We start from the raw sequence: 19483 nt of genomic DNA, 5'->3' as shown, positions 1-19483 counted from the left end.
AAGAAGATAAAAGTTGAATAATGTCTGATTTAAAATTAAAATGACATGTATCAAGGGGGAAAACTATACATGAGGGTGCACTTGTTCTTGTAGGATTCATGTGGTCTCTAAGTGTTCTAATATGATTATTCTCATTATTCTCATTATGAAGTGACTGGTTATCTTCTTCAGCCATATTTTATGAAAATGATGAGGATATCCTATAAAGTCTACCACTTAATGTATGTAACCAAACTCTCATGCACGTGTAGGAAAAGAATAAAAGAAAGAAGAAAACAAAAAAAAAAACAAAACAAAAGAAACAAAGTTAGATACAAGAAAAGTGAAAAAAGAAATTAAAATAAATATTATAATTTATACAAGAATTTACCTCCCCACCAACGACGCCAAAAACTTGACACGACCAAAGAGTTGATGTCTTCTCCCAAGTGTAGGAGTGTCGAAGTAATAAATAACATGGCAAGACCGGGGTCGAACCACAGGGAGATTAACTATATAAATTATAAATAATAATAATAATAATAATAATAAGTTAAAGAGGACTATGAGATGTAAGATTAATGTGAAAATTAAACAATGATAAAAACAATTATCAAGGTTAGAGGATCCATAAATAGTATTTCAAACAAGTATAGTATAAACTCTTTTTATTACTCAACTGGAAACCACACACAAAGGATGTTCCGATCGGATTATAAATTGTTAACATGTTTACATTAGTTATCTTATTCGAATAATGCTAATACTTGTAAATGTTGTCAGGTATTTATGATTATGACTTATGTTAACAACAAATCAAGTTTCTTTCATAGCACATATGTCCGTTATGCCATACGATTAGGCTATGAAAGTGCCAAGTATTTGTTGTAGCAAGGGTTATACAACGTAAATCTAGATTAACCATTTAACAAGCAAAGTATTAAAAGTGAACAAGATAACAAATACAAAACATGGTAGTATCAAACATTAAAGTCCATGTTGAGTTTATACTATACTTATTCTTACACTATTAGTGTAACCTTTTCACATTGACATAATAAACATAATGAAGAAGAGAAACATATATAAGCAAGAGGAGAGCATAATTATATAAGTATAGTAAAGGAAATAAAAGGCATAAACAAGAGATTAATAATAGCAAAATTTAAGCATTACAAAAATATAAAGAGAGAGAGCAAGAACATGATCTTGATCTGAAAACTAAGATGCCTAAGTGCATAGCAAATGCCTTCTTTTATAGGCCAAAATTTAGAACTATTGATTTAATAACTAATTGTGGAGTGGGTAACCACATCTTGACTTGGTGACAATCCTTATCTTCTTGTCTGAACAAAACGTCATTGCTAACATCAGAATTTGAACAAATAGTCTTCATGAGAGTTCTAGGAAATTGTCTCAGTTTTTCAACAACAAAAAAAAGAATCGGTGCATTTGGACTTCTAGAACTTGAGATATGTGCTGAACACTAAACAATGTATAGGTTGCAGGACAAATTCTGACTTCTCCATTGTTGCTACAATTTGAACTTGAAAACGACATTTTTTAATCTTGGACTCTCATAAAAGTTTTAGGCCTATGTATTAGCTTTCCATCCATATAGACCAGACCTAAATCGAAATTCTACATCTCTAGGTATGATCCAACAACCAAATAGTGTTCTAGTTTGGACTGAACCAACATCTCTTTTCTAAGCTTTCCCCTCTATTTGTCTTCTCAATTTTAGTAGTTAAACTGATCAATCAATCCTTTGATTTATGTGATAGGCTTGCATTTAATATGAACATTTATCATAAATTAAAGGTATCTTATAGTATCAGACTTTTTATTATAATACATGCTTTAGTTAAGGAGTTATTGATACTTCAAGTGCAAAATGATGATATAAAACCTTGATGCTAGTAAATATTCACCTACAAATATTTCTAACTCTATTGTTGATAAATATTGCTTAACAAAAAAATATGATATTTCTGACTTTGACATCAATGAATAAATCAGTAAATTTTGGATTTAAAAGCAAAACATATCTTTTTATTATATTTTTTTAGTAAAAAAAGGATAGACATATATCACATACCAGATTTGCATTTCATAATAAAAGTTTACAACTCAAATACTTAGTGAAGTCATCAAAAAAAAAAAAATGAGAGACCCACAGATAAATAAAAAAAAATGCTTTAATTTTTTTAGAATTTTCTAATATTTTAAAGATTTATTTGGCTATATATCAAAATAATTAAAAGTGACATTAAAAAGAAGAATATAAAAATGTATTTTGCCGAGCATACCCTTAAAAAAATAAAAATGGATTGGCTTAAGGCTGAGCCCCAAGCCAAGCTCATTTTGATGGAGTTCCTCTTTCTTTTCTTTTTTTTTACACTGGAGGCTGGTGTTCGGCTGAGGACACGAACTCTTGCTGGAGTTTACGGGGCTGCTGCTACTGTCAGCTGGAGGTTGGTGCTCGGCTGAGGAGAAGAAATCTGGCTGCTGACTAGAGTTTACAGGGAGTGCTGCTCACAGTTGAAAATACAACCTGATGTTTTCAGTGAAGACAGGGTTACTGTTGCGAAGGAGAGCTTCTAAATTTTGCTTCAATGGAGGTTGGGAGGGTGCATGACTACCGTGCTGCTGCTGCTGTTGCTGCTCCCAGTGTTGTCGCTGTCATTCATGGCTGAAACAGGAGATCACGATGGGGCTGCAGAAGACTTTGCTGATGTAGCTCTCGTACACCATGCTGGTGCAGAGCTGCTGCTGGAGGATGATCTTCTACTACTGTTGCTGCTTTGTGATGTTGGTGTTGCTCTAGGTGCTGGACCGAAGAGAAGAAGTTGCTGCTGGAGCTGAGTTCTGATCAGGAAAGTCCTCTGTGCTGAAACTGCCTACGGTTGGAGCTGTTGGAGTGGCTGAGGAACGCAACCGCTGCTACCCACAGTTGAGAAAATGATGAACGTTGGCCAGAAAACGAACGGTGAAGCTTGCTGGCAGGGGTGAATATTGAGGGTTGTTTCTGGGTTGGAAGTATTTGACAATGATGGTTCAGCGTATTTTGTGTTGTGAAGCACCAAGTGTTCGGTTTTCTTGTAATGGCACCTCTCCTTTTTTATATGGGATCTGTATTTATATTACAGTATTCTCATAGTTACTATGAGACAAACTCAGTCTTAAAAAAAAAAAAAAGAATTAAATTTGATTAAAAATCAAATTTGAAAAATAGATAATTAATTATTATTATCTTAATGGTCTTTTTAAATTAAAGATTAGAACAGAATGACAAAAACACATTGTAATCCTTAAATTTCTTACAAGTTAACAAATTATATATTTAATTAAAATCAATCCTTAGTTTTTTAATTTCAAATTTTAATCCCTTTAAAATTAAATTAAAAGCAAATAGGTCAAAGTCAAGTTATAACATAATTAACGAATTTAAATCTTTGAGTAATTTTATCTATAAAAATAACATATCATCATACTTGTTGCTTTTTTTTTTATTTCTTCTTTTTTAATTGTAATTCTCTTGGTCGTTGGTGTTTATCAATAGATATAATAATAGCATGTTCAGATAGAAAAATTAATATTGCAATATACTAACTAAAATACTCTATTAGTATGCTTATTTGTATTTTTCAATTTCTTGATAGTGAGTGTCCATTACTGCATTATTTTTTTATACATATAAAAAATATATTTTTTCAATCTAAATTTTTTATTCTTAAAATTTTGTGCGGTGAGTTGATTTTCTTTACTATTTTTTTTCATTGTCCTAAATCAACGTCAAACTATTTGCATACAAAGTTATGGATATATTTATCGTTGTGTTAGATTTTGTGTTTCATAAAATTGTTTTGATTCTAAACCTCAGCGTTGAAATCATAGATGTAAACGTGTTTGATTCAATTTTCATTTTCATGTAAAGCTGAAATTCTAACTCATGCTTGTGCATTCACTACCAGAAATTCGCTAAATAGCAACGGATTTACCGACGGAATATTTATGTTGGTAATTTGAGGTCGAAATTACCGACGGACAATATTCTGTCCATAATTCAGTCGGTAACTACCGATGGAAATTGTTTCCGTCGTAAAAAAAAAAGCAGGTCGCTGACGTGGAGGTTTTGGTAGGTTATTTTTTCAGACGGAATCACCGACGAATTCAAAAAGACAGCCGTACAGCGACCGCTGTTTATATTGCCGACGGAATCACCGACGAATTTGAAATGGCAGATCCGTACGGTGACGTGTCGATTGTTCCATCAGAATCATCGACGGTTTCACCGATGGAGTTTCCGTCGGTGAAACCATCGGGAAAAGTTAATATATATATCCACTCTACCGACCCTCTCCTCCCCTATTTCTCCTTCTTCTTCCTAATCCCAACTCTCCCCATCTGCAAACAACCAGCCCCCCCCTCCTCCCCAAACAAAAATCTCTCTCATATCAGCACAAGAAGTTATATTTCTTGAAGTTTTGTGGTCACCGCATCCGTGTTCTGATTTACCGACGAATTTTATCAATTTTTGTAAGTAATTCTATCTTTTAACATTTAATTAAATGTCAATTTTATTGTTTTTTTAGTATATGTATTTTGTTAGTAAATGTACATGTTTTATTGTTATTTCTCAAACAAACTTGTAGTATATGAATGTATAATTCTATACTTGTTATGGTTTGTTTTAGATTTTGTAAGATTGTATTTGTTTGTAAATTGTTAAAACTTTATGGAACTACCGAAGTACATGTGTTGTTTTGAAATAATTAATAGCTTCCTTAATGGGTCCGTTTAAAGTTTTATCAATGGTATTGCGGAGTGGTAATTTCTGTAAATTTATATATTTTAATTTGTATGGACGTTGATAAATGATAATGAATATTTAATATTTATGAGAAGTTGTGATTGGTTTGTTGGATAATCTCGAGGTAAAGTAATATTTTTGCAAGTTTATTTACCTAACTTAGTTAATTAATACATTATGTCATCATAATTTTATAGAGGTTCGATATAAATCATGGATGATCGTTCATGGATGTATCGAGATTCACCCCAAGGATTGCGGAGGATGGATTATTGTAACGGGGTTCAGGGTTTTATTAATTTTGCAACATCTATTCTTAGAAATTTTATTGGAGGCGGTATTAGGTGTCCATGCAGGAAGTGTCAAAATAAAAAGTATTTGCATCCAGATGTTGTAATGATGCATCTTCTACACAAAGGGTTTATGGAGAATTACCAGTGTTGGTATGCATATGGAGAAGTATATGTTAGTGAGAGGAGAATGGAAGAAACGGTGGTTGGGTCTACTTTTAGTGCTAGCAACGTGCATGAAGCGGCAAATGACAACACTAATCCTTACAGAAATATGGTTATGGATGCAATGAGAATGAATCAAGGTAATGTCAGTCAATGTCCAATCGTAGAAGAAGAACCTAATGTAGATGCAACTAGGTTTTTTGATTTGTTGAAAGATTCTGACAAACCATTATGAGATGGCTGCACGAACCACAATAAATTATCGGTCATAGCACAGGTGTTCACCATCAAGTCAGATCACAGGTTGAGTGAGGCCGGGTATGACAAGATTATTGAATGGGCAAGAGGCATTTTACCTGAAGAGAACAGGTTGAAAAAGAACTTCTATGCTGCGAAGTCCATGATGAAACCCCTCGGTTTAGGATACCAGAAAATTGACATGTGCCCTAACTTCTGCATGTTATACTACCTTGAAAATGTTGAGATGACCGAGTGCATGACATGCGGGCATTCCCGTTACAAACCTAGAATTGGCAGGGGAAAGACTCTAGTGGCATATAAAAAACTTATATACTTCCCGATCACACCTAGATTGCAGAGGTTATTCATGTCACCAAGGACTGCTGAGCACATGACATGGCACCAAGCACACCATGCGATTGATGGAGTGATGGTTCATCTTTCTGACGGCGAAGCGTGGAAATGCTTTAACAGTGTTCATCCTCACTTTTCAGCTGAATCAAGGAATGTGCGTCTTAGGTTGTGTACAGACGGATTCAACCGATTTGGGTCATTTGCTGCTCCTTATTCTTGTTGGCCGGTCATACTCATAGTTTATAACTTGCCACTGTGAATGTGTATGAGGCCGGAGTTCATGTTTTTATCTACTGTCATACCCGATCCAAGCAGCCCGGAGCGGAATATAGATGTTTTTCTTCGACCGTTGATTGATGAGTTGGTGCAGTTGTGGTTCTCCAGAGCTCTGACTTATGATATATCGAGGAAACAAAATTTCCTTATGAGGAATGCTTTCTGGTTGGAGCACGCATGGGAAAGTCGCATGTCCATACTGCATGGAAAACAACAAGGCATTCACGCTAGCAAATGGAGGTAAAGCTTCTTTTTTTTACTGTCACCGTCGCTTCTTGCTACTTAATCACAGGTACAAAAAGAACAGAAAAGATTTCTTTGTTGGCAGAGTTGAAAAAGATGTTGCATCCCCGCGTCTTTCTAGTGAAGAATTGCATGATGTTGTCTCAGAGTACGGTGACATTGTGTTTGGCCTTCAATCAGGTAAGCAAAAGTTTCCTGGTTTTGGTTTGACCCATAATTGGGTAAAGCGAAGTATCTTTTGGGATCTTTCTTATTGGAAGACCAATCTGCTTCGCCATAACCTTGACATCATGCACATCGAAAAGAACATGTTTGAGAACATTTTCAACACCATCATGGATGTGAAGGGGAAGACAAAGGACAACATCAAGGCTAAATTGGATATAGCTTAATATTGTAACCGTAAAAATATGGAGTTGGTTTATGATGAGTCACGGGTCGCAAAACCAAGAGCAAGCTTCGTGTTAGAGAAAAACGCACAACTGCTAGTCTATGGCTTAAGAGTCTGTGTTTTCCAGATGGACATGCATCGAACATATCAAGGCTGGTTAATATAGAGGACTGCAGATTATATGGAATGAAGAGTCATGACTGCCACGTGTTTATGCAAACACTCATCCCATTAGCTTTTCGTGATTTGTTGCCAAAGGGAATATGGGATGCACTCACGGAGATCAGTCATTTCTTCAGAGATATATGCTCCGGCAAGTTGAATGTCGATCACATTGAGAGGCTTTAAACGAATATCGTCGAGACACTATGCAAACTTGAGATGATATTCTGTCCATTATTTTTTGACTCAATGAAGCATCTCCCTATACATCTACCGTTCGAGGCAAAAGCTGGAGCACCGGTCCAATATAGATGGATGTACCCATTCGAACGGTTAGATATTACTGTTGTAATGTAATTCATATATAAAAGTATTTTATATGTTTTTCTTAATTGAAAATACTTGATTAATATTTCAATGCAGGTACTTGTTTAATCTCAAGAAAAAGGTTAAGAACAAGGCGCATGTTGAGGCTTCGATATGTGAGGCCTATATTGTTGAGGAGATTTCAACATTTAACTCGTACTATTTCAAACCTCATTTGAGAACGAGAATCAATCTCGTTCCACGGCATGATGATGGCGGTGAAGTGCCTTCCAGTGGCAACTTGTCAATATTCTCCAATACTGGACGACCTACACCTAAAAATATCGTAAGAGGAAGATATTTGTCGAAAATAGAGTTCAAACAAGCACACAACTATGTTCTATTTAACTGTGATGAGCTGAGACCTTTTATTCAGTAAGTTTATACTAATTAAACTTTGTTAGTAATATACTGTTAATTATATATTGTAATATCATACACTCATCATCACTTGTAGGCAAGATCGACAATATTTGCTCTCCAATAACTCACAGCTGACTGAATCCCAGATCTTTCAATTACAAGATGAACAGTTTGCCACGTGGTTCAGAACACATGTAAGCACTATCACAAACTCATTCTAGCTTGCAAAATTACTGTATGTATGCATGTCATTACGAGATTCTCGTTCATTTACTGTTTATTGATGTACATTACATATAAGGTTTATCAAATGGGAAGGAGTGCACCTAAGTCATTGTCTTCACTAAGCCTGGGGCCTGAAAGAAAATGTAAGTGCTACAATGAGTATTTTGTCAATGGATATGTTTTCCATACTGAAGAATACGGGTAATGAAGAAAGACATACAACAGCGGTGTTTGTGTTAAAGGATCCACTAGTAGTGAGTTAGAAGTTGACTACTATGGTAGATTAGAAGAGGTCATCGAATTGCAATATCATAACGAACAGAATAGAGTGTTTTTATTCAAATGCTATTGGTATAACACGACTGACAGATGAATCAGAGTTGATCCGCATTATGGTCTAGTCGAAATCAACTCAAAAGTTAGACTCCGCAACATAAACGATGTCTTTGTTTTTGCAAAGCAATGTCAACAAGTTTATTACACATACACCCCTTCATTTAGAAAGGATCGATCAAGAGTGGATTGGTTGTCCATTTTAAAAACGAAACCTCGGGGTCATGTCGAGGTTGTTCAGGATGAGAACGAAGACACAAGTGTGCGAGATGAAGTCTTTCAAGTTAGTGAGCTGGTTGAACCATATCGGGTTGCTCCTTCGATTGAATTGGAAGAAAATTCAAATTTTCGTGTTTTCAATGATAGTTTTGTTGATGTTGATGCAGAGGAGTTGAATGTTGTTTTGAGCTCTAGCGGATAAGCAAATATGGATGAAGAAGACGATATCCATATTGAAGATTGCGATGAGGGTGATGACAATTCAATTGATGACGAAGAAGAAGAAAATTCTGACTAACAATCAAATTTAAGCCCTGTGTAAAACCCTTTCTTTCATGTAATTTAGATTATGGATGATATATTTTGTAACACGAAATATTTATTACTTGAAATAATTACTTGAAATGCCACAATCACGAAATAATTACTTGAAATAATTATACATCATGGATGATATATTTTGTAACATGAAAATAAATACTTGAAATGCCACAAACATCGACGTCTATATCGACGGATTAAGTCCGTCGGTATTTCACAGAGAGTTCAAAAATAATTACTTGAAATGCCACAAACACTAACATCTATACTGACGGATTAAGTCCGTCGGCATTTCACAGAGAGTTCGAAAATAATTACTTGAAATGCCACAAACACCGACGTTTATACCGATGGATTAAGTCCGTCGGCATTTCACAGAGAGTTCGAAAATAATTACTTGAAATGCCATAATCACCGACGACTATACCGACAGATATAAGTATGTCGGCAAGTTGTCAGCGGTTCAATTTTACCGACGACATTACCGACGAACCGCGCGAATTCCAAAGTGTTGTGCATTAAATGCATCTCTGACCGCGTCAGTTCGCCGACGGAATTACCGACGAACCACGAAAAATATGGAGGGTCATTAAAAATTTTGATGAGAAATTCAAAAAATACCGATGGATTTTTGACACGTTACCGACGGAATAAATTAAAATAATAATTAATTTTATATCCATCGGTGAATCCATCGGTAAAACTGCCATATAAGTTCCAGCGACCGCTCATTCAGTTCATTTTTTCTTCTCCTCAGCATTTCACCGATTTTCTCCTTAGTTTTTCATCGATTCTTTTCCTCTCCGTTCTTCAAAGGTTTCACCAGCAATCTCTAGCAATTTTTCTCGTGAATCTCCATCAATTTAAAAGGTATGTATGTTTTTTGCTTTAAGGGTTTTTTTTTTGCTATTTGTTTTTTGTATGTTTTTTGTTTTGGTGTATTTTTTGTGATGTAGATAAAGTCTATAGTTTTTTTTTGCATAATTCATTGCTAAAGTCTATAGTTTTTTTTTGAATTTATTGAATATTTTTTATTGTTGTATTGGCATAATTATTATTAGTTAATTTGTTGAATATTTATTGTTAATGTTGAATTTACCATAGAATTAGTAATTGAATATGTTTGAATAATTATTAATTTTACTCTATTATTGCATGATTTGTATTTAATGTTTTGCATTTATTTTGATTGTTATTCTAGAGTTTTTTTTTTAATTTATTGTTTTGTTGTATTGGTATAATTATTGAATAATTTTTTGAATTGTAATTGTTAACATTGAATTTACCTTAGTATTAGTAATTGAATATTTTGGAATAATTGTTAATTTTACTCTATTATTGCATGATTTATGTTTAATTTTTTTCAATTAATTTTAATTGTTAGTCTACAGTTTTTTTTTTTATTGAATATATTTTATTGTTGTATTGGCATAATTATTGAATAATTTGTCGAATTGTAATTCTTAATGTTGAATTTACCTTAGGATTAGTAATTGAATATGTTAGAATAATTAGTATAGATTGGGTCAGTTGGTTGTGGCTTTTGTTAATATGTGCAGGTTTGTGGATTTGGGTAGTATCCAGTATAGAGGAGTAGTATCCGGTATAGGGGAGGTGTTGTCAAATTTTTTTTTAACATTTTAATTTAATTATATAATTATTTGTATAAAATTGTGGAGATGCGTAGAATGAAAACCAGAGATGGTCACTCACGAATGGTCGTAGCTAGTTCATCTAGCAGCGATGATGATATTTCATTAGGTGCCTCTCAAGAAGAGGCACCTACACCACCTGCGCCATAAACCGATGTTTCCTCTTCCAGCGGTACTTCACAGTGCAGAGGCAGCGTGCCTTCGCAGCGGAATCAATTTACCCGCAAGAACAAGGCACAGTGGAAGGATGACCTTTCAATGTAAGTTTGTTAAGGTTTAATTTTTTTAAAAAAAAAAATTACAACATAATTTATGAAGTAATCGCTATTTAATTTATTTCATTTATTTTCAGGTTCACAAACATTGAGGTCGCCCGAGTAATATCATCGGCGTTTAAATCGTCGATGGAGATTCCATTGTTTCAATGGAGTCAGATATCCAAGCATCCTATATGGATGCCTCAAATCAATGCATTGTTTGGCAGATTTCAGGTTGGTGTTAATTTATAATTTTCAGTTTATTTCTAATAAATTATTAATATAATTGTAAATAAATTATTGTTTTTATTTAAACTTCTTTATTTATACACAACACAAATTCTGCTGGGACAATGAGCATAACACTGTTGTGAGGAGGGTGTGGGAAAATCACGCGGCAACTAGGTAATATCAAAAAAAAATACAAGATTTTTTTAGACTAAAATTTATGTTTTGAAATGTAATTTTTGGTTGCGTGAAGTAGGTTGCGTGATTTTTGGTATGAAGCACAAAAAAGAACAAAAAAAACCGCAAGGGATAGGGGTTTCCAAAGTTGGAACGATGTTGCGGTTTGGAGGGATTTCAAACTGATATACATCCCGGAAGATATATGGCCGCACTATCTTGAGCACGTGATGTCTGAGCGGTTCACACAACGCTCACAGTCCGGTGATGGCAACCGAAATCGGCCAATTCATGGCTCAGTGACAACGCACACTAGCGGCTCCATTCCGTTTGCTGCACATGCGAAACGGATGGTAAGATTAATTTAAATGAAATATATTGTTAAATTAAGTTGTTGTTAATATATCTTTTTTCATTATAGGCTGCGTCTCTTGGACATGAGCCGAGCCCGATGGAGCTGTTTGTGGAGACGCACGTGCGGAGTCAAGACCGCCAAAAGGGAGCTCAACAGTTCATTGATAACCGTGCTCAACATTTGATGGTATGTTTGTTCGACCATTTTATTTTGTAAGTTATTATGTTTATTGAATTGAATATGATGATTACTTTTTTATTTTTATTTTCATGAGACCTATAATAATCGGTTGAGGGAGAGATACGAGGACGATATTTTGACCCATCCGGAATTCGATCCGGATATGTGGATAGAGGTTGGCTCGTCAGGTGGACCGGATAAAAATCAGGTTTATGGGCTCTCCAACACTACGGCCGACAACTTGCTGTCGACCCGTAGTGTTTCAACCGTTGGAAGCTCCCAAACAATATCGAGCTCTCAATCTAAGGAGTTCGTGGCCTTGCAGCAACACACGGCTCAGCTCACCGACAAATACGACCACCTATTAGCGGAGTACGCACAACTCAAAGCGTCTCATGCACAACAAAGAGCGGAGTCTGAGCAAATCAAAGCGTCTCAAGCACAATAAAAACCATCGGCAAATGATTTTTTTGTTTTGGTATATTTCAAGCGGGAATCTTTTTTTTTTGCGCGCATATTCCGTCTGTAAAACCATCGGCAAATGATTTTTTTGTTTTGCCGACCGATATAGCGACGGAATAGGGAATCACCGACGAAAGGAAAGCCGACTGACGTAATCCGTCGATGATGATGTCGGTAAAAAAATCACCGATCAACTTCTAATCACACACCGACGGAATTTTTCCGTCAGTAAAACTGTGAAATCTTGTAGTGATTATTTTAAATTAGCTTTAGTTTTTCAAATTAAGACTCACATTTTTTAATTGCAAATTTTGAATTTGAAAATTGACTTTTATGCATGAGTTCTGGATTTGAAATTACTTGTTTAGAGTTGTTAGATGTGTTCTTATGAGTAAAAACCAATCTATCCTATTTTTTTTCTTTTCATTTTCACAGCTTTGGTTTGAAACTTAATAATTAAGGTTTGCATACAATTTTGATTTTTATTTCATATTTGATTTTTTATGCAAAATTTTCTTTTCAATTTTTTGTCTGAATTTGTTTTATTTTATAGTATACACATATATTGTAATTTGCATTCATGTATCAAAGTTCTTTTTGCATTTATATATCTTTAAATCCTTTTGTTTTGCCGTTTGCACATGTTTCATTGTTTTTAAAAGTTTAGTTATATGTTTTTGTGGAAATATAAAGTGTTATATCTGCATTAACCATGGAAATATTATTATTATTTTGATTAATGTGAATGTTCGGGTAATTTACGTATACCTCGACTAATTTTACAAATCTAAAAATTAATGACCATGTAAGTCTCTAGTAGCCCTGAAGAAACACCGTATAAATATTTTGCTTGTATTGCATGTACGTATATAATTAACTAAAAAAAAAAGGGGACAGAGGCTGATAACGATATTTTGTGTGAGTTCTTGTCGTGGTTTTATTTAATTCTACGTTTTCACTATGTGTTAAAGGAGTGGAACCTTGAATGTGAAACCCTAGTTCTGAAAACTAGAAACTTGCTTGTGTATTTGCTAAAATGCTTGTATGCTATCATGTTCAGTTATTTGTTCACACTATCGAGTCCTAAGGCAGTAAGGCTACCATATTCTCAAGGATGATCATGATATATTTTTTGTTTCTTGCTGCACTATCTATTTATTTATCTAAAATAAATATCCCGCGATTGCATTTTCCCTTGCTTATAATGACCCTTAATTTTTTTACCCTCGGTGATTATGTTCCCTGGTTATGTCTCTCGATAATTATACCATGGATATTTAAATAGATAATATATGTTTTTTTTGGTTTTATTCTAATTGATATATATAGGCCCACCAAGTGTAAATAGCGGCCTTTGAGCCAATTTTTTCCTAATAAACAAATATGGGCTAAATTCCAATCGATTTCCATCATTCTTTCATGTCCACTATCCATCATTGTTCACAAGAGAGAATTAAGCCTTTTCTGGTCTGAAAATGAAATTACATTATTTTTAGGATTGACAGGTTTTTATCTTATTAATAAATACACTCAATAGTCTTAGACCACTATATGATTAAATAAGTTAAAACAAACAAACAGTAGCTTCCTTGAGGTAAGATAACTTAGGGCTTCTTTTTTTTAATCTTCTATTTGGTAAAATCAATTCCTTAAATTAGAATCTCTATTAGATCAATCTTAGATATCGTGGTTACCTTTAAAGTCGTGAATTTTTTTTATCTTTTATTTACTCTTAGTTTACCTAAATATCCTATATGACAAATATGTTAAAATCTAATGATTTTTTATTAAGTAAATAAAATAATACAATATTAAGTTATTGTCATTTTAGTTATTATCTATTAACTAAAACTAATTAGCCTTTTCACAGTGCAATCCACAATGAAAAGGCTGATCAGTTTTAGTTATAGGGGTTTTTTATTGTTTTTTTTCTTTTTCATTAATCTTTTTTTTGTTTGATTTAGTTCGTTAATATTAAATTTTTTTCTATTTAGTTATCACACTCTCATGACATGGATCTCAAGTTTGACAGGTTAACGTGGTTTGATAGGTTAACCCCGTTGATTCATTTTTTTTTCTTAATTAGTTTTTTTTTCTTCCGATAGTTTTTTTTGTTTTTTTTCATTTTAATAAATCTTTTTTATAATTTAGTTTGTTAATATTAATTTTTTTCTATTTAGTTATCACACTCTTATGACATAGATCTCTGATGTGATGAGTTAACCAGATTTGATGGATTAACTTAGTTGATTCAGATTTTTTTAATTAATTTTTTTCTTTCAATTTCATCTTTTAATATTGTAATTATAACTAAAAGAGGTCAACCTTTCAATGTGGATTGCACTGTGCAAATCCATAGTGAAACGCAAATGCCTTTTAGTGATAGGTTTTATTTTTGCTTTTTTCTTTGTTTTTTTTCTTTTTCATTAATCTTTTTTTTTGTTTAATTTAGTTCGCTAATATTTTTTTTCTATTTAGTTATCACACTCTTATGACATGGATCTCAGGTTTGATGGGTTAACTTAGTTGATTCAAATTTTTTTTCTTTTTCTTAAGTAGTTTTTTTCTTCTAATTTCATCTTTTAATATCAATTTGATTGAGAATTAAACTTCATGATTTGTTTTGTTTACTTTTCAATAGATTATCATGATTTTATGAGGGTATTTTACTGTACCCCTCCTCGCAAAGCACTATTCATTAGAATAATGTTTTGCTTTATTGTTTTTTTTCTTTGTTTTTCCTTTTCAATTAATTTTTTTTTAAATTTCATTCTGTAATATTAAATTTTTTTATTTAGTTATCATATTTTCATGACATGATCTTTTAGCCAAACTCACATCCAAAGCTTTAGGGCCTGGCGTTGTAGGCAGACCTACTTAAACTTGGGTTATGCAAGTTTAATATTATTATTAATATTAAAAATATTATTATTGGTATTATAATTAATATTATAAATATTACTCTTAGGTTAGATGTTGCAGCCAGACCCAATACTTTTGAGTTTAGTTTTGTAGATAGACTTAACACTATTGGATCTTAAATTTTTATATATATATTTTTTATGCAAAAAAAATTTCTTGTGACACAGGGCGAGCCACCTAACTAGTCATGCACTAAATCATGTTTCTTTAGTTTGAATTCAATGATTTAGTACAAATGAACTTAAATATGAGGATGTCCAAGATGAGCATGTAATGCAGCCGAACTTGTAAAAACTGAAGGTTCAAAGTAGTTTCGTGAGGATTTGACATTTTTATATGGAAATATGATCCAATAAAACTATATATGTTGATGGCATAGTAAATACTTTTATAGAACAATGTGAAAGTCCATTTTCATGTTTACTACATGTTAACAAATGATCTGATAACACTTTGCAAACACTAATCAATAATAAAATAAATAGAAAATAAAGAAAATTTAAATGATCTGATCATAAACCCTTTGCATCTATACTACCTTACTTTTTAAGATAGTGAACCACATTATGTCTTCTTCTACAATAGCTTACCAGTACTCCTAATGATCTTCAAATTGTTATCATCCTAACTAGAACATCCAGCTGCTAACAACTCACACATGAACTTCTCGTTAGAGTCTGCACGCTCTCAAACTAGGAGTGAGCAAATAAACCAAAAAACTGATTAAACCGAGAAAACCGAAAAAAACCGATTAAACTAATTAAAATTTTGAAAAACCCAGCCGGGTTGGTTTGGTTTTGGTTTTATAAGCAAAAACTAAAAAAACCGAACCGATCCGAAACAAAAAAAACCGGAAAAAATACCGAGCCAAAACTGAGCCAAACCGGAAAAACGGAGCCAAACTGAAAAAACCGAGCCAAAATCGGAAAAACCAAACCAAACCGGTTTGAACCAGTTTTTGCCCTAAAAAACCGAACTGAAACTGGTCTGTTTGGCTCAATTTCGGTTCGGTTTTGGTTCTTTTCAAAAAAAAATTTTGGTTTGATTATTTTTTTTTATAAAAACCGAACTAAACCGAAAATAATCACCCCTATCTGAAACTCTTTAGGAACCAATTCTCTTTAAGAATTGCTTACACACTCCTCGTGTGTCAAAAGTTATGTTGTGTAACTCTATGTAAACTTAGCTAGTCGGCACACTTGGTTCGATGTAATTGATGCTCTTATATTCTGAAACTCTCCTTTAAAGCACCTTTTTCTTCATACTTAACCTTCCTTATATACATGTCTCATATGATAAGGATATAAATAATCTTCAAGCTTCCTAGTATGTTATATTGGTAACATACTACTAACATGTTTTACAAAAACAATAATAAAGTTATCTTTGGATAACGTTTTCTTTTCTATCTAAACTTATCTTTTACATTAACTAAACTAATTAGATAATTACAAAGAAGATCTATGTAAACTTCTATCTTAAATAAATTATCTTTTTACTAATCATAAAAAGATCTTCACTAATTCAAGCCAACAAAACTACATTTATAATCTCTATATTTGGCTTGATTTGTGACAAAACATAAAAAAAATAAAAATTGTAAGCATCAAGTTAAGATCTAACAAAAATTCTTGTAGACATAATCAATTAGCATATGAACAATTGTTAGTATTCTTAATAGTTCATAATTTGTATCATACTAACAGTTGATAACATGCTCAAAAGGTACTTTTATGCAAAAACTAATAATGCAGATACATGAAGTTTCGATTAAAAGGGTTGCATATAGCTATAACATAAAATTTTCTATGCTTATCCAAAATATTACAAACCATTAAAATCAATTCAAGACTTAAAATCAGTAGGTGTAAAACAAAGTACCAATTAAATGTCGGCCTAACCATTATAAAAGACTACAAACTACCATAATCATACATTCCATCAACTCATCTCCCCTTTGATTTGGCACTAATCAAGGTTCACATTATCATTATCTCCCATAACCATATGATGAATTTTCTCAACATCTAACCCTAATTATACAAGCATGTCATTAACGTGTATCACATCTTGTTGGATATTAGAGAGCAACTTGTCAACTTCTTCGGCTTTTTAATCCCACCTTCTTGTAAAACTATCAAACATGTTGGTTAAAAACTGTAATTCCTCTATGATTATTAAAAGCAATGAGATAGTTGAGGGTGACTCTAGTTAAGATAAAGTTGACTTGTTAGCAAAAGGTCTTTTATTGCTAACCATAGTTTTAGATTTCACAATAATTATAGTATGAATTTTGCCAAATATTTTTACTATGGTTATAACATCTTGTAAGGAAACTTAGTCAGATTAGCTACTCTAGTGATTTGACCCCCAAAAGGTAGACTTCATTCCTTGTTAGAGAATACTTTTTTAATCACATTTATAAAATGTGTACCTAGATCAATGGGTACATCAGTTATAATTACCTACATGAATTGGGTTTTTTCAATTGTTAGTTTTGTATGTCTAGCAATTGGCCATAAGTTTGTCAAAATAATTTTTCTTAACAATCTATTGGGTGCTATCATCGACCTTATAGGTAACCTTAGTGAATTCGCTGCCCATTTAGGTCCTATATGGAATAGGTATCCCTTTAGTCAATTTTTTCCATTTTCTTTTCCTAGAAATCTCTTCAATGAAAGCAAATATAGTATCATATAAATCTCTTATGGATACCTCATGTTCTCCTAATAAATTCTTTATTGAGAAGTTTGTCCTGTATGTTTTTTTTGCCTTAGGTAAGATGAAATGCTCCATCTTATGGAAATATGGCTTTCAACAAAGCAATTCAGATCATTCACTCTTCCTAAAACATCGATTGGGAAAGGTAACAACTCTAATAGTCTATGTAGACGACATGATTGTTACAGGGGATGATGCAGAAGAAATATCTAAACTCCAAGAGCAACTGGCAACCGAATTTGAAATGAAGAACCAAAGAGGGCTGAAGTATTTTCTTGGGATTGAAGTAGCCAGGTCAAGACAAGGTATATTTCTTTCTCAAAAGAAATATGTACTAGACTTACTATCAGAGGTAGGATTGCTGGAGTGTAAACCAGCTGACACTCCTATTATTCAAAATCATAAACTTGGCGAATATACAGATTAGGTGCCAGCGAATAAAGAAAGGTATCAATGGCTAGTTGGTAAGCTTATCTATTTATCTCATACTTGCCCAGATATTGCCTATGTGGTGAGTGCAGTAAGTTAGTTCATGCACCGTCCTAGTGAAGACCATATAGATGTTGTAATTCAGATTCTACGTTACTTGAAGTCTTCCCCTGGAAAAGGACTTATGTTCTCAAAAAATAATCAGTTGAATGTTGATGGCTACACAGACGTTGACTGGGCAGGAATCTGACAGGAAATCCACATCAAGCTACTTTACATTCGTATAAGGCAACCTCATCACATGGAAAAGCATGAAGCAAAAGGTAGTGGCATTATCCAGCGCTGAAGCTGAATTTTGAGGGATGGCTAAGGGCCTATGTGAACTTCTTTGGCTTAGAAGGCTGCTCACAGAGATTGGCTTTACTCCTAGCTCTAAAATGAACTTTTTTTGTGATAACAAGGCAACCATTGACATCTCCCACAATCATGTCCAGTATGACCGCACCAAGCACGTTGAGGTGGATTGACATTTTATCAAGTAGAACCTTGACAAAAGAATTATTCAGTTTCCATTTGTCAAATCAAAAGATCAGCTGTCAGATATGCTCACGAAGGCAGTGTCCACAAGGAACTTCTACGACTCACTTGATAAGTTGGGCATAAGAGATATATATGCACCAACTTGAGGGGGAGTGTTGGCGTGAGCTACTAAAATAAAAGAGTTAGAGAAAGTATAGGAATATGTTAGGTAAAGGAAATCCTACACGTTAGGGGACAACCTTAATTTCCGCATAAGAGATTGTGTTGTATAGAATAACTTCAACAATGTTTTTCTTTATATATAACTTATTGTACTCTATTATGAGAAGATGAATAAAACAGAACAACCTTCTAAAGTTAACAATTTTTGTACATACAAATTTATGCACATTTATAGAAATTAGAACTCGGCAATAAAATTGACAAAATATAAAACATACTTGTTAAACAAGCTATTTTTTATTTCATCACAACACATCTAAGTTGGTAATTCAACATAAGTTTTAATAATTTACAAACAAATACAATTTAATTTATAAAATCTAAAACAAACCATAACATGTATAGAATCATGAATCCATACAACATGTTTGTTTGAGAAAAAATAATAAAACAATTAAACACTCAAACAAAATACATATACTGCAGAAATATGCAATAACAAAATTAACATTTTAAAATTATTTTCAAATTAAAAATGGTAGATTTACTTACTTAAAATGAAAAATCCACAATCAATTTTCAATCAAAAAATGGATGTTGTCAAACAGAGTGTTGTTGTGACTGAAAAAGTTGTGGGATGATAAGTTGTGTTGAGATG

Source organism: Populus nigra, chromosome 5 (assembly GCF_951802175.1).
Source record: "Populus nigra chromosome 5, ddPopNigr1.1, whole genome shotgun sequence".
NCBI classification, from domain to species: Eukaryota; Viridiplantae; Streptophyta; class Magnoliopsida; order Malpighiales; family Salicaceae; genus Populus; species Populus nigra.
This window is presented reverse-complemented; position numbering follows the sequence as displayed.